Source organism: Lissotriton vulgaris, chromosome 3_2, assembly GCF_964263255.1.
Source record: "Lissotriton vulgaris chromosome 3_2, aLisVul1.2, whole genome shotgun sequence".
In the NCBI taxonomy this organism is placed as follows: Eukaryota; Metazoa; Chordata; class Amphibia; order Caudata; family Salamandridae; genus Lissotriton; species Lissotriton vulgaris.
Window position 1 is genome coordinate 80372128 of NC_141690.1, and position 17587 is coordinate 80389714.

Below are 17587 nucleotides of genomic sequence, written 5' to 3' on the forward strand. Positions count from 1 at the left end.
ACATTTTCCACAAGAGTGTAAGCTACTACAAAAAAGTGAATATTGAAAAACTTACTCAAAAGTGTAAGTTACTTTTTGTGAATCACACCCATTATGTTTCTTTACTCCTAAAGCAGGTGCTGCATAACTGAACTGCTTTAAGTGAACCTTTGAGGGAAGAGACCTATACCGGGTGGACTACATGATGTTTGTAATATTGTTGTTACCTGGGTTGCATGCCTGCAGGTATTATATTCCATATGCATGGTTTTAGTCCCAAGTTAAAATCTAGCTCTGATGTATAAGTTACCGTGGTCTGTTTGTCGGGACATCAAGGGAGATTTCTTTGGTACAGTAATCGCCATCCTTTTGCTTGGGTCTTGCATGATTTAGCTACGGGGCTAGCCCTGTTGTCCTACCATACTTTGGTTTTAACTGTGGTAGGGTTAGGTGGGCTGAAAGCGTGTTTTTTTTTGTTTTGTATTGAAGTCCATGGGGTTGGTGACTTTGCAGAGCCTAACAGCCCGATTCATCATTGTGAAGTTTTGCTAGTCTGAAATAGTGATTAATAAGGAATCGCTATTCCAGACTCGCAAAACGGGATTCATGTAGGAATCGCAATATTTTTTGCGATTCCTACAGGTTCCTTATTTGCAATTAGCTAATTGCTAATCTCAAAAAAGGAATAACTCCCCATTCATTCCTATGGGCCTAAAGGCCCATAGGAATGAATGGGGAGTTATTCCTTATTTTGCGAAGGCCCATAGGAATGAATGGAGAGTTATTCCTTATTTGCGATTAGCAATTAGCTAATCGCAAATGAGATTGCAATTTCAAGGGTGCAGGGGTGTCCAAAGGACACCCTGTAACACCCCTGAAATGTCTGGATCCCCCACAGACCCATGTCCCCACCACATCTTCAACAAAGTAGACTCCGTCATAGCTCCGCACCTCCGAGACGTCATCAACTGCTCCTTCAACTCCGCTACCTTCCCAGAAGATTGGAAACACGCTGAACTCACCGCCCTTCTGAAAAAACCAACAGCAGACCCCACCGAACTCAAAAACTACCGCCCCATCTCGCTTCTTCCATTCCCGGCCAAAGTCATCGAGAAAGCTGTCAACAACCAGCTCGCCGCCTTCCTCGAAGACAACAAATCACTCGACCCCTCACAATCTGGCTTCCGAGCCAAACACAGCACTGAGACCGCCCTTATCGCAGCAACAGACGACATTCGAACTCTACTGGACAATGGAGACACAGTCGCCCTCATCCTCCTCGACCTCTCTGCAGCCTTCGACACAGTCTGCCACAGCACCCTTTTACAACGCCTCAGAAACATCGGAATCCAAGGTAAGGCACTGGAATGGATCACCTCGTTCCTCACCGGAAGAACCCAGAGAGTCCGCCTCCCACCATTCAAGTCCGAGGCCTCCGAAATCATCTGCGGCGTACCACAAGGATCCTCACTCAGTCTCACCCTCTTCAACGTATACATGAGCCCCCTCGCGGCCATCGCCCGCCAACACAACCTCAACATCATCTCTTACGCGGATGACACTCAACTGATCCTATCTCTCACCAAGGACCCCAGCACCGCTAAAACTAACCTACACGAAGGAATGAAAGAAGTCGCCGAATGGATGAAACAAAGCCGTCTGAAACTGAACTCAGACAAAACAGAAGTCCTCATCTTAGGTAAATCCCCCTCTACATGGGACAACTCCTGGTGGCCGGAAGCCCTCGGAAATGCACCCATCCCGACAGACCACGCACGGAACCTTGGCGTCATCCTGGATTCTTCACTCTCAATGAACAGACAAGTCAGCGCCGTATCCTCTTCCTGCTTTAACATTCTTCGCATGCTCAGAAAAACATTTCGCTGGATCCCCCCCGAAACAAGGAAAACAGTCACCCACGCTCTAGTCACGAGCCGGCTGGACTACGGAAACACCCTCTACGCAGGTACCACCGCGAAACTCCAGAAGAAACTACAACGAATCCAAAACGCCTCAGCCAGGCTCATATTAGACATCCCACGCAACGAACACATCTCCGGTCACCTTAAAGACCTCCACTGGCTACCCGTCAATAAGAGGATCACTTTCCGACTGCTTACCCACGCACACAAATCACTCTACGACATCGGACCAGATTGCCTCAACTCTCGACTGTCCTTCTACACCCCCTCCCGCCAACTCCGCTCTTCCAGCCAAGCCTTCGCCACTATACCTCGCATCAACAAGACCACCATGGGAGGCAGATCCTTCTCATACCTGGCTGCCAAAACATGGAACTCACTCCCCGCTTACCTTCGCCTCACCCAGAATCACCTAGCGTTCAGAAAGCAGCTTAAAACGTGGTTATTTGACAAATAATCCACCTCCCCTTCCTAAGCGCCTTGAAACCCTCTGGGTATGTAGTGCGCTATATAAATGTTCTGACTTGACTTGACTTGACTTAAATTCACACTGATGTTTAAATGCATTTTTCTAAGTTTTCGCTATTTACCACGAGGTTTGACTTCGTGGTAAATAGCGGTCCTAAATTGCGAATTCGCAATTTTTATATGTTTCAAGAATAGCATTTAAGGAATCTCTATTAGAGATTCTTTAAATGATATTCCTCGCAAATTTGCGAGTTCTTAAATAGCGAATTTTGGATTTGGGATGATGAATCCCAAATGCAATAATTGCACTCGCAAAGGGCCAGATTCTCAGAATCTGGCCCTTTGCGAGCGCAATTTCGCTTGATGAATCTGGCTGTAAGAGGTGGGGTTGATTCCTAGTTGGTGTCCCTGTCTGCAACACGACTCACCTTGAATTGCAATTTGTTATAGGGACGGTTACTATGTTATCTTGAGTGAATCAAATTGGCTGGACAGGTTGGTTGAATGTACATTTCTTCTCCAAGTAGGTTGGTGTTTACCTCTCTAGACTATTGGATGCTGGTCACAGTATTTGTGATGTGGGAGCTAGGCTGAACTGGCAGCACAGATTTCTGTGGGGAAGGTGAAGCTGTTTATGCTTATCACATTATGGTGAAAGTTGTTGTTAGTTTCATCCAGACTTAAAACAGCCTAATGACCACCCGAAGCATAGACTGGTGGTCATGATTAACACTGTCCTTCCTGGCTTAATTAACTCTAATTTTGCTACGTATCTGGTTCGGTTTTGATCCCTTCAAACTTACATAAAACAATCTGCTGCTGCACAGTCATCCATTTTCCACTCATTTGCACTATTTACCAACTGCACATGAAACGGACGATTTTTAGACGTAACCTATCTAGTGGACGACACTGAAACTGCAGGTATTAAAAAACGACGCTAAACATTGTGAAGGGCTGGACGGCAATTAAATTAAACTGAAACGTATTATTTGAGTTACTTTATTTAAATAGCGCTTTATTGACTGTTTCTTAATACTTATTTGAGTTTCGTGGGTAAACAGTTTGCATTAGTTCCATTTAGACCATAAAAAATGGGTTTTAACATTTTACAGAAATATTTCCATTATTTTTCCGTGTCCATTGTGTGATATTATACGATCTTTTAAATCAAAGTCAAGAAAGCCAGTCAAGGCAAAGAAACAAATTGTGACAGTACAATAGTGAAAGAGTGAGACAGCCAATAAGCGACACAGATAGTAGAGGGATTCCTAGAAGCCTGAATTATGATAAGGTCTGCGGTACGAAACACAACCATTACAAATAATCTTTTTTGCTCCTTACTAATGTCCGACTGAATTGAATAATTCCATGAATGTATTTCTGCGCCAATAAATTTCTTTATGAATTGTGCTAATAACCAAACACCAATTTTTTATGAATACTATTTGTTTATCTGTTCATTGCTTCATCATTGACATACTTTTTACTTACCATTCAGTTTGTTAACTGCCGCTAATGATCAATGTGTTACTTGTACAGATTGTGCTTCTTTGGATACTGTCAATAATATATTTCTATGTCAATAAGTTAATTTACCTGTTAATTCTTGAAAGAATCACACGTAATGCGATAATGCTCAGTGTGTTATGACTCTACTAATTCAAATCCAATGCGTTTTGCTTACTGCTGACACTGTTTACAACTTTTTTATTGATATCTTCCAAATAATATAGTCAAGTCAAGTCATGAAGCTTTATTCGGTGCAATAAAAATGACCATAAAAGCACAAAACAGATACATAGTAAAACAAATACAATGATTTAAAGTTAAAAGACTATCAGTATGACAGACTGGATAGTTTAAAAACACATACTTTTCCTAGCCTTAATAGATTTAGTTAAAAAGGTGGCAGTAAAAAAACAGACATTGATAAATTGCAGATTAAAAATAAGACTCATTGCCTGGGTAACTGTACGTACACCATATTTAAGAAACATAGGTTTTTAAAAGGTTATGCGAAAACTCATATACAGTTTACAGATCAAGAGAAAGTGCAGAGTGCTTTGTTTAGTTATACCATCACACAAATAAGTGTTGGTAGTGCAACTAGGTGGTGAGCTACACCAAACCTCAGTCTAGTTAGCACAAACTTATTTGAAGGCCTAGTCACCCACATTAAATAAATGGGAAAGCCTTCAACAATGGAGTAACTATTGTAAAACGTGACAGTAGATATAGAACCATTCGCAACAGCTCGTCTTCTCGCAGCGAAGGCCCGAAATTTAGACTTCATTTCAGCCTTGGGTATTGAAGACGCTGCACCAGGGTCAACCATAACATTAATGTTGAAGATCTCAGAATAACAATTAATAACATATTTTAACCAGGGTATGTTACAGTATTTATCCAACGAGAGACAATCCTCAATGATAGATCTAGTAAGGGATTTTTCCACCTGAAGCCGAATTGACCGCCAAATCATAAGCGGCCTCAGTGATAACTGATCGATCAAATAGTAGGTGTCCAATTCCCGATGGATTAGCTCAGTTGAGGCAGATGTTGGCAAACACAGGAGCTTTTTTGAAGAGGAATGCTCCTGCTGCAACTTATGGTCGCATCTATGTCCCCAAATACCTGCCCCATAGAGTGCGATAGAGACACACCTGGCTTGGTAGATCCCCAGCATATCACAGGTACGTCGATCCCCAACCTTGCTGGCGAATCTAAAAACTCAGTAGGCATTTTTTGCCATTTTAATTCTGATATTTTTAAATTCATTAGACCACGTTCTATCTTTAGAAAAGGTGATACCAAGATAACAAAAGGTATCCCCCTGATACACCTTATCTTTATCAATGAAAAAACTGTTTGCAGTTTTACTTTTAGCCCCACAGGTCATAGTGAACGTTTTCCCTTTATTAATTATTAATTTTCTGTCACTAATAAAACTAGAGAATGTGTTAATCACACGCTGTAATCCTATTAGGGTTCTAGAAAGTAGGACAGCGTCATCAGCATATAATTACACCGGCACAGAAACTCCATTGATCCGAGGCGCATCCGCATTAACTTTTTTAAAAATTTCATCGATTACGTTAATAAATAAAATAAAAAGGAAGGCGGCCAGGACACAACCCTGTCTAATCCCTCTTTTAACACCAAATTTAGGGGTGCATTCGCCGTTAGTGCCAAAGCGGACACAGGTTTTAAGTTTCCCATACAACCTAGCCAGGAAATGAATTATGCCCTCTGGTGCTCCTACCTGCAGCAGGGTTGTCCATAGGATACAGTGGTCAACCATGTCAAAGGCACTACTTAGGTCTGCGAAGCAGAGATAGATAGAGCCAGATTTTGCTTCGGTGTACTTCCCGATCAGTATATCAAGGTTTAAACACTGATCTAGTGTACCCATGCCCTTTATAAATCCGTACTGACTATCAGCAAGATTCCCTCTTGCTCCGCCCATTCCTCTAACCTCACTAACATTACTCTACTCATGATCTTAACTGAGGAGTCAAGGAGAGAGATGGGGCGATAATTTTTCACCTCCGACCTACTGCCCTTTTTATGTATCGGGATAATAATAGATTCCCCCCCAGGTTTCAGGGACCTCGGTACATACTGCTGCATTAAAAACAATAGCCAAAAGGGCGCTCCACAATTCCGGTGCAGCATTGTATACGTCGATAGGCACCCCATCGGGGCCCTGCTTGCCCGTATGCCTAGTTCTACCTCACTGATTGTAATATCCAAGGGCCGAACTTCCCACCTATTCGGATCAATGTCCAAACTACAGTTAGAGTCAAAAATATTTGAGAAGTGGGCGACCCAACCATCCCTCGAGATGTTAGAAGTTAACACAGGTATATTTTCGTCTTTAAGGAAAGGAGAATTCACAGTGGCCCAAAACAGAGTACTATTTGCGCATTCGGCAGCCTAGTTGAGTGAATCCCATGCCAACTGCCGCAGCTCACTCTTTCTCTGCTTTAAGGCACACTTATATTCACGTCTTAGTCTTACTACAGAATCGGTGTTCCTGTTTTTTTTTTGCAAGGGCATGTTTTAATCCGGTTAAAAGCCTGGTACATGAGTGGTCAAACCATGCCGGTTCATTACTACACTTCCCCCTTCTAGGTTTGGTAAACTTGGCATCAATAGCTTTGTTAATATCACTAAAAGCCAATAAAACCCATTTGTGATCAGCACTACTATCAAGGATGAGAGTAATATCTCCCATGCAGTTCCTGACAATAGAGCCCATATGTTCAGAAGCTTTATACCCTACCTCAAACGTACTCCATTAGGTCTATGGGGTTCCACATTTGAAACTGAATTGCCCACATTAACAGAACGTTTACCCCACAAGGGGGGCACAATAGGGTATAATACCAGAGGAGACAATTACATGGTCAATAACTGAGCTGGCGTTTCGGCTCTTAAAAGTGGGAGTAATTTGACCATTTTCATCTTTTGAATACCCCAAAACCTCCAGATCATACCGACCCAGGAAATTATTTTGGCCTCTCCATAACGGTTATGCCCAAAGTGTAAACCATCCGAACCAGTCTCATCCATGAACCCACACACTTTTCCTATGGTCTGTTCACATAATGGAATATTAAAATCACCGACCCATATAAAATTAAAAGAGACATTAACATTTGTAGTTAAATTTTCCACACTGTTAGTCAATTCATCCTCTACTGCAGCCCTAGTGATGTCAAAGATGTTATTGTAAAAGTTAACCAAAAGGATATTTCGGTCTCGCCCCTCAGTTAACCAAAGGATCTGAGCATGTGCTCCCACAGTCAAATACCTTTTTACAGTAATCTGGCGGAGGATAGATATTAAAACCAAAAGACCGCCTTTCCCCCTGCCTGGCCGAGAGCCCTGCGCCAGCAGGTTGTATGAAAGGAACCCCTCAAAGCTGATTTCTTCCCTACACCAAGTTTCCTGGAAACAATGGATATCATAACTATTAATAAAATTCAGCCATCCCAATACATTCCCCTTTGATATTAGTCCTGCCACATTCCAGCTAGTAATAATTACCCCACTTCCATCTGTACTACCTCCGGCTAGTTGTAGGGTTACTTTTGGTCTGTCATTTTCCCCTAGGATCCCAAGAGGCAACATCACTCTATCCGTTAGGTAGTTTGGGTTCTCTAGCCTAATTGCCATAGGGTCCACAGAGCTTATATTTGTTACCGATGGTGGTGAATTAATAACCTCTAGCAAGACGGATGTACTGTCCAAGCTGAGTCAATCATTAGAATCCAAGCTATTTAATGATTGAAAACTATTTTGCAGTGGGATATTAAAACCAGGCCTAAAGAAAGGTGGCAGTGCCTTGGGCTGATTAATACATGTGGGTGGAATATTACTGAGAGCGCTATAGAAGAAGCCAAGTGGGCGGGTGCATATTGTATTTTCAGCAAAAGGTAGGGAAGCCGCTCTGAGCAAAACTGTGGCAACATGTTGTGGGTACCTAAAATTAACAATAATACAGTCCCCCTTGCTCCTCATTCTAGAATTACCAATCCCTCTAACTCTCCTGGTAGATAAGATATCATTGGAGTAGGCAATTGGGAACCCACAATTTTTGTTCAGCCATGATACTGATTTATTTTTCAAGGAGTCGTAGGTTTCCTGCCGGAACTCCGTAAAGTGAGAGTCAGCCGGGGGTACATTGGTTAGTACAACCATGTAAGGGGTGCAGTCTGGGGGGAGATTAACAGAGCGTCTTCTCCCAACTTCCTTCCATCCCTCGTTATTCTCCACTGCTGTAGTTAATTGATTGGGAGGTTGATTAATATGGATTACTGCCGGTGGTTGGTCAGTTGGGACTGTTTGAATAGCGCTTGTCCCCCCCCCCCCCGAGATGTTACTGCAGCCTTATTTACTGTGTTATCCACATTTTTAACCTTATTAGCTTCAACCTGGGTATATGGGTATTCACAAGATCACCCAATCTAGTTACTTCTTTAGAGACCTGATCTAATTTGGCCACCAACAGTTTAATTATCAATTCATGTTTAGCTTCAATAATGCTGACTAACATATCAAATTGATCGGGGTTCGAAGTAGTCAACCCATCCCTATTTAAAAGCTCGTTAACTCTTACTAAGCTTTTTTGTGGTGTGCCCGCTCTTTCGGTTTTCCTATTACCGCCCCCTCCCCCGCTTATTCGGTAACTTCCTGCAAGCCCTTACTACTCTACGTACCGGGGAAAGTTGTTGTGAAGAGTCAGAGGGGTCATCCGGCACAGCCTGGTTTTGTACTGGGGAGGCCGAACTTTCATTATTAGTAATGGCTTGTATACCTTCGTTACAGCTATGATCTAGCACATGGGCTTCTAAGGGAGTAGAGAGATTAGTAGGCGAAGCCGGGGGGCTAACCCTATTTAATGAAAGGCGTCGGTCATTGTTAATTTTGTTTACCACTTTGACCAAATAGTTGTCCATAGTAGTGTTCGCTAAAGGGGTTTTGGCTGATCTGAGTTTCGACATTGTTATATTTCAGGGGTAAACCTACAGAACAATATATTAAAAGCACCTAAGCTATCATGTAACACTCACGCTAATATAAACGTGTTGACTTAAAATCAAGATATAACAATCCCAAGACCATAAAAAAGCATGGAATCAATAGTCTCACGTATGTGGGGTAGCAATAGTCTGCAGGGGCCAAAAGTCCGTGGCCCAGCCCAGCCTCGGTCAGCCCCGGACAGCCACAGACTGCCCGCCCTTTGCCCGGGCTTAGCCCGGCGACGCTCCCGCGCGCTCCCGTGACACGGGGGAAGAGTCAGATTTTGTAGAGCCTCCTGGCGCAATTCAGAGTGTGGCGGTTTCCGGCCGCACTGCAGGCTGGCACCTGCTGTCCTGGCTGTCCCTGATGCCAAGGACCCTCCCCCACACACAGGAGCCGCAGGAAGATAGAGACAGCCTGCGGCGGCGGAAAAGGAGCAGGGATGCAGCAGCCAAGGCGACAGAGCAGCAGGTCAGGAAAGGCGAGTGCTCGGCTTGACTGGATGCCCCCAAGCAAACTCACGGGCTGGTAGAGTGTTGCAGATGCAGCCCGCGTTGCAGACTAAGTCCCCCGCTCCACCGGGGAAGTGTCCGATTTTGTAGCGCCTCCTGGCGCGATTCAGCGTGTGGCGGCTTCCGGCCGCATTGCAGGCTGGTACCTGCTGTCCCTGATGCCAAGGACCCTCCCCCACACACAGAGGCCGCAGGAAGATAGAGACAGCCTACGGTGGTGGAAAGGGAGCAGGGATGCAGCAGCCAAGGCGACGGAGCAGCAGGTCAGGAAAGGGGAGTGCCCGGCTTGACTGGATGCCCCCAAGCAAACTCACGGGCCGGTTGAGTGTTGCAGATGCAGCCCACATTGCAGACTAAGTCCCCCAAATAATATACCATCCCTTTGTTTGCAGTCAGTAAGCAACATAACATGTATTTGTAAAGCGCATGTTTCCCCAGAAGGGTACCTTGGCGCTGAATACCCCAACTCAATAGTACTCAGTTCATTGACCTCAGAAGGATGAAAGGCTGAGTGGACCTGCTGGGATTTGAACCTGTGACCATGTGGATGCATTTGTCCACTAAGCCACCAGACCCAGCAGCATAACATGGTTGGCTAATGTGCTTGTGTTGGAAATGGCCTTTTTGGTGGGTTGCACCAAACTTTTGGCCTTCCTTCTCCTCCTCCACCTCTTTTTCTGAAGTCATTGTTATTTGCTTTAGGACTCTGAGCACTTTACCACTGCTAACTAGTGGTAAAGTGCATGCGCTTCTCCCTTAAACATGGTGACATTGGTGTATACCTGACTGACATATTTAGTTTACTCATTAGTCCTTTGTAAAGTGTTAACCAGGGCCAGTAATCTGAAAACCACTTGCCAAGCCTGAACTCCCCTTTTACTACACATAGGTCATCCCAAAGGTAGGCCCTAAGTGACTCTAAGGGTGCGGTGTAACTAAACGGCACTAAATAAAGAAAAGGGGAGAGAGAGGTCTGGAAACAGAGGACTCAGACGTGTTTCTATTCTGTAATCAACCAAAAAGAGTCCACCTAAAGGCTTGAAACATGTAGACCTTGAGATACAAACACATTAATGTATGACTCTCAATTTTCCCCTTTTCACCATACCAGATAGAGGTCTGAATAAAATCAATGTTTTGTTCCTACTTAGCCAAGTATTTTTAACTCTAGGCAAGACCCACCCACTCTTACCATCAAACTCTTCACAGTATTTGACTAAAAGTGTCCATGTCTCCGTTGGTCGCAGCACACCCATTCCGCAGCGGGAAAGGAAGTACCTGATAATGAAGCATGCCACCAGTGGGTTTCTTGGTGGGTGAGGGTTATTTTAGGAAATATTTCTGTTTTACTTAATAGAGTGGAAAGATGGTCCAAACAGCACTGGTGGACTCCTTTTGGTTGATTAAACCTAAAAGGCAGGACATGTAGTTTACAATTTTACATTTCCTGGTTGTGACAAACAGCTACATTTGATTTTCACTGCTGTGAGGCCTACTCCTCTCATAGACTAGCATTGGGGATTCGTTAAATCACTCTTAAGCTGTAATTCCTGATCGGAGAGGAGTAGCCAATTTCATGTTTTATATCTTTGGAATGGTAGTGATAAATCCTCTTTAGTGATAAGGTTGGATTTGGCATTAACGTTTGACAAATGCCACTTTTGGAAAGTGGTTATGTCTTTGCTCTGGGTGCCTACAGCTTTTCTCCAATACATGTCTGGGTTGGGTGCACTCCCTCTAGATAGCCACAAACACATGAAGGGCTGGGTTTGACAGAGGACTCATCTGTATTCATCTGCATTTTGACAGCCTTCTTGGTCAGGAAGGGGTAGGGGAGCTCATACTTACATCTGAATATGCTGAGTCCTGTCCTCCTACAAATGGCTGATCACTCCCCACAGATAGCCTGGCAGACTGAACAGGGTTGAAAGGGATCCTTGCGCACTTCAGAAAGTTGCTCTGACGTCCCTCACTACATCAAAGGCACCTTTGGGTATAAGTACCAGGGCTCTAACCCTACCAAATCAGTACACTACTGGACCTGGAAAGAACTCTGCTGCAGTAAATACTGCTGTGCTGTAAGGATTGCCACTTTGCTGTGATTGCTCTAAGGAACTGCTTCTCTACTTTGCTGAGCTGCCCTGCTGCCTGCTGATCTCTGCCCTCTTGAGGACAAGGGCTGGACTCATCTCACTTGAACCCAGAGGGACTCTAGGGAATTGCTGGCTTCCCTCCTGTTTTCTGAATTCTCAGGGACACAAAAGACTTCCTGCAATGCCTGTGATGCTGCTGGACTCTGCCAACTGCCTGTCCTGCCCTTGACCAAGGTGTATTCTGCAGCTGATTTATGTAAAAAACTAGTGTATTGCCTTGACTGCATGAGAAATTCTGCAGCATCGCCCTTCGATGTTGATGCAGAGGCTGTTCGACTACATCGGACCAACAGCCTGTGTGGCTCCATGACGATTTATTGCATTTACTTGTGTGGGTTTTGTAGCCGGCCTTCATTCTGTTGTGGTCGTCTTAAACTTTGAGTTTGCAGCCCTCCCTCGAGACCTCAAGTAACCTTATGACCACTTTTGGCTTCTGAGCACTGTTTGCACATTTAATCTGCAAAAATGTATATCTCGACTTTTACTTATTGGATTTTTTTCATTTTGGTCTTGTTTTACTCAGATAATTATTCTCTATTTCTTTAAACCAGCGTAGAGTCTTCTTGTAATGTTTTCATTGAGTTACTGTATTTTAAGTGTTGCACAAATACTTTACACATTGCCTCTTAAATTAAGCCTGACTGCTCTGTGCTAAGCTACCAGAGGGTGAGTCCATGCTCATTCAGGGTATGTATCTGACTTACCCCGACAAGAGTAGTGGTCCCAACGTGAACAGGGTGCAAACCATTGGCAAGTAGAGGCCTATATTTCTAACAGAATCTTTCTTTGTTATTAGAACCATCCAATTTATGTGCAATTTACCAGTATGTTTACAGCCAACATTTTATATCGATTTGTTGATTGGGCCTATATCTCCTACACTCCAATTTAGAGGAAGTGATGGAAAGAGAAAAATAGTATAATAACCTCCAAGGAGAAAGACACAAGTACAGGAAATAAGCCACAGTAGTAATTCCAGAAATGTTCAGTAAGATTCCTGAGAGATCTTAAAAGAGAGAGACTAGCATAGACCCTTAAGGAGGTGGGTGGCTCACACCTCTCAGTCCATGGCACAGTTGTGGGTCACCGGGGAAGCTATGGCAACCTTACAGAGCCAGAACGGTGGCCACCTAACTGTAGATCAGTCTTAACTGCTACAGCAGTGGTAATACACAAAAGGATGAAAATGAAACAAATCAGCTCTGCTATTTGTTAGTACAAGTACTAGGCATCCAGAGTGGAGGCCAAATCATAGAAATAATCTAGCTTCACTGGACCCTGCCTACTATGTCTATATACTTGCAGCTTATCCTTACGTCCTGCAACTAAGCCCAACAGCTACACAAGATTTGTGAGCAGGCCATCCTGTTAATATCCAAAAAAGAACAGACATAAGTCTGTAGCAGGTGCATCTACTTTACAAAGCCCCGAACATACAGTCACTAATGTGAATATCAGCATTTCAGCAAAACCAACACATACAAGAACCGATATGCCCCATCTCAATATAGCAAATACCTTACCAAACAGCTAACATTTAAAAGCATCAGCCACTACATCTTGCCATTTTAACCCATGAGTAAAGCCCTTAGGCACACCATGGAAATTATTGTACTTATTTATTTATTTTCATATTTATTTATTTGTATAGATTTCTATAACACTTTTCACCAAATCGCATTACAACAATTAATGAAATAGTACATTATAAATATGAAATAATTGCAAAACAAAAGTAACAGAAAGTAGGAAGAGGGTGGGTGAAGCAAAAAACAATGCTGAAAGAAAAAAGAAACAGGTGCACAAATAGAAGTAAACCATCAATCTTCGTACTAGTAATTGTCTAGAATGATATAAAAGCAGAGTCAAAAGTCAGAATTCCATCTTTCACTGCAAAGGAGATGCACCAAATCCCAAGGATATTCAAAGTCCACAGCATCTTAAATGAACCAAAAAGGATGCCAGAGGTGACAGGAAGCCAAGTGCAAAACCAGACTAAGCTACCGGTGAATAAGGCATAAGAACCTAACTGGTGACAAAGAAGATGGAAAGCGGCAAGGACTTTCAGATTCTTCTACACATTGGCCTCCAAAAGGTCTTCAGATAAGCCTCAGATACCAGCTTCTCAAAGCATCTCGTCCAACACTCAACAAGTCCAACCCCATGCTGGAGCTCAATAAGGAGGAGCTTGAAGAAGGGGAGAGAAGATCCTGTATAAGTGTCAGGGCGCATAAGAAAAGCAGCACCATGTGATCCATCTCCAAACCTGGACAACAAGTGCTAGAGATGTCCAGGCAACCAGCTGGTATGCATGAACTCAAAATTAATAAAGCAAAAATTAAAACGAACATGCAGTCCAAGGCTGCCCCATCATGACTTGTCCATTAAATTGCATGTGTTATTTGTAAAGTGCATGTCGACCTGAAGGGCATTGAATAACAGATGTTTATTGTTGCTCAACTCAATGGTACTCATTTTATCAACCTCAGAGAGATGAAATGCTAAGTGGACCTGCAGGGATTTGAACCTGTGACCATGAGGCCAAACACAAGGTCAGACAGTGGGCGCATTAGACCCAGCATCTTAAATATTAAAATTCAATGTTTAATTATACTTTGCTGACTTAAAGTGCCACTTCCAGTTTTTTTGTATCCATCATCTGGAGCGCAATCGGACTGACTGTCCTACTGATAAATCAAACCCAATACAGGACCCATCATAAAGCTAATCATAAATTGGAAGGACCTCCACTGCATCACCACGCTACATAATTTGACAATAGTGTTACTTAACACCTGCTTCTCATAAGCAACAGAATAGTCATTCATATCATCAGAGTACCAAGGGCAGCACACAGGTTGGTTTGGAATAACTTTCAAATGTTTTCTGTCTCCAAACGATAGTACTAGCAATCAGAAGTTGGCAGACAGGCTGCAAAAATGCAAGACGTCCACGAGTAAATAACTAAATATTTCAAATTTCCACAAGTTAGACCTGGCTTTTACAGCAGGTTTATCCCCAGATTCTTTGCTTGGTGGCCTTCAGTTCTGACCTCTTTCTGTTGGTTTTATGACTCTGGGCACTTTACCACTGCTTAGCAGTGCATATGCTCTCCCTGTAAATTGTTGCTATGGATTGGTGATTCCATGATTGGCATATTAAATTTACTAGTCAGTCCCTAGTACAGTGCACTGTGCATGCCCAGGAACTTTAAATCAAATGCTGCTAGTGGGCATGCAGCACTGATTGTGCCACCCACATAAGCAGCCTGTAAATGTAACTCATGACTGCCATTGCAGAGCATGTGTGTAGTCTAGTACTGCTATGTCGACTTTGCAAGTGCACCCACTTGCAAGGCCCTACCCTTCCCTTTCCTTACATGTTAGTCACCCCTAAGGTAGGCCCAAGATACCCCTGTTTGCAGGATGCAGTGTATATGAAAGGTTGGACATGCCCTGTTGTGTGTGGAATGTCCTGATATAGAAATACTGCCAATTTAGTTTTTCACTATTGTAAGGCTACATGTTCCCATGGGATAGAATGGGGAGTTTGCTTATAACATCCTATAAACATAACTATCCTTGGGAACCAGATAGGAAAATAAAGTTTAGTATGTCTGAACTAAGAATGTTATAATGCATCTTTTAGTGGGGGTGATGTTTACACTCTCTGAAAATACCAATTTTAAAAGTAGGTATTTTTTTGCTTAGCCATGTGCTAGGATGTGTATTGACTGTCTGCCTTTAGAGTGACAGGGGCTGGGGATGGGCAGTGCCTCCAGAGAGTATGGATGAGTCAGTGCTAGGCGGAATTGGCCTGGTCTGCATTTGGAGTGGTGGAGGAGTAGCACCTGCACTTGAATAGGACTGTGCATGCATTTCACAATGATGGCTCCCCCTCCCTGTGATGCATCTGGAGCCAGAGTTCAAACTGACAATGGAAGTTGTTGTGTACTTGTAAAGTGCCCCCCCCCAAAACTGGTTTGGACAGGGGCTCAGAGCCCTGGGCCAAGAGAGAACAAATAGATTTACTGTATAAAAATCGGAGCCCGGACCCCAGACTTTTAGATCACTGCTAAACTAAGGAACCTCCCAGGAAGAAGGACTCGGTAAGCTGGAAGAGAAGTACTGTGCCTGTGCTGTGTGTTGTTGGGGCTGGCCTGCAGTGGTTGTTTCTGTCTTGGTTAGGGAAAGGACTGGACTGTGCTTTCATCATCCTGCTGTTAGAGTTTTCTGCAAGGGCTGGAAGTAGAGCCTGTCTCCTGTTGGAAGTCTCAGGGATAGAAAAGACTTCAAAGATCACTTCTGGGAATCAAGAGGAGCCTTTGCCAAGGAGAAGAGCCAGAGAAGCTGAGGAGGAATACTGCCCCTTTGATCCCTGGGGTTGGCCTGCAGTGGCCTATTTCAGAAAAGAAAAGGGAAAAGGACTTGCTGTTTGCTGTGTCCTGTTCTGAAGTCTCAGGGACACAAAGACTTCACCCCCAGCTTCCCTGAACTTCCTTATTGGGAGTTCTGACCTGCCAACAATGTCCGGAGGCCTAGAACAGCTACAACTGTTCTGGACCTCTGGAGAATGTTCTGGTTGTTGGGAGCTGGAAAAGCAATGAAACAACGATATGCATGATGCATCTGCACGTGTTTACGGCTCATCCCTGAAGAAATCATTGCAACGCATGCCCGCGGCTCGAGAGATAACCGCACGCCGCATCGGGTGCACCGAAGTCCGAGATAAACACACGGATTATGACGCAAGGCCTGCTGTGTGCCTGCAAGAATCCTCGCATCCTCCCAGATTATCGCAACGCATTGAGGTGCTAAGTCTGTTGCATCATTAGGGGACGCAGTAAGAAACCAATGCATCACCTCCCCACACAATAAGAAACCAACTCATCACCTCCTCTCCGGTAAAGAACCGATGCATCACCTCCCATGCACAGACGTTAGGAACCAACGCTCATCTTCCCTTGGAGCAAGGAACCGACGCATCACCTTCCCTGAGTGTAAGGAACCGACACATCACCTTCCCTGTGGGTAAGGAACCGAAGCATCACCTTCCCTGCGACACTTTTTGTTTGTGTGCACGATGCATCCAAGATACTTTGTGTGAAAAGTGTTGCATCTGTAATTTGCTTTGAACTGAAACATTTCTACCATTTATTTATTTATTTATTTGCTGGTTTATTTAGAGCTTGAATCGACTCCCAGTGGAGTATCTCTGCGCTTTTGGAGCCGGTCGAACAGAGGGCGTGGATAGAGTAAGAACTGGATCTCATTTCTGAACAGTACGGTTTTCAGTTGTCTCCTGAATTTGAGATGTTCTGTACACTGTCTCAGAGACAGAGGAAGTTTGTTCCATAATGTGGGTCCTCTTATTGATAATGCTTTGCTCCCATGTCTAGCCTTTTTAGCACGGGGCACCACTAGAAGAAGATTGTTGTGGATTTTTGTTGTTTGCTTTTGTTTGGTTTAGATAAAGATTACTTATTTTTCTATACTGGTGTGGTGTCCATTTGTAGTGTTTTCACTGTATTACAGTAAGTGTTCACAAATGCTTTACACACTGCCTCTGAGATAAGCCTGTCTGCTCGTACCAAGATACCAAGGGGATGAGCAGGGGTTATTTTAGAAGTGTATTCCCCTTACCCTAACTTGAAGCAAGGGTCCAATTTTGGACTAAAGTATCTACCTCTGCTAACTAGAGACCCCATATCTAACACCACAGCTAGGCTATTCTTTTGTCATTTACCATGGATTGCATTTAAGTTATTGAATAAAATGTCACTGGAATGTAGTGTTGTGTCTAAGGCCACATACTCTGATCAAATGTGACCCACAGGATTAGTATTCTGGTGGTTTGTATTCACAGTTAACAACTTGTATTACTAGATATAATTTGTGGAAGTGACATTTCTCTTCTTTAGCTTTCACCCACCTCTTTGGCGAAGAGAGGTGAGTTGGTACGTCTAGCAGAGATCTGTGTGAGGCACGCAAGTCACATACTACCCATAATCACTGAATCTGTT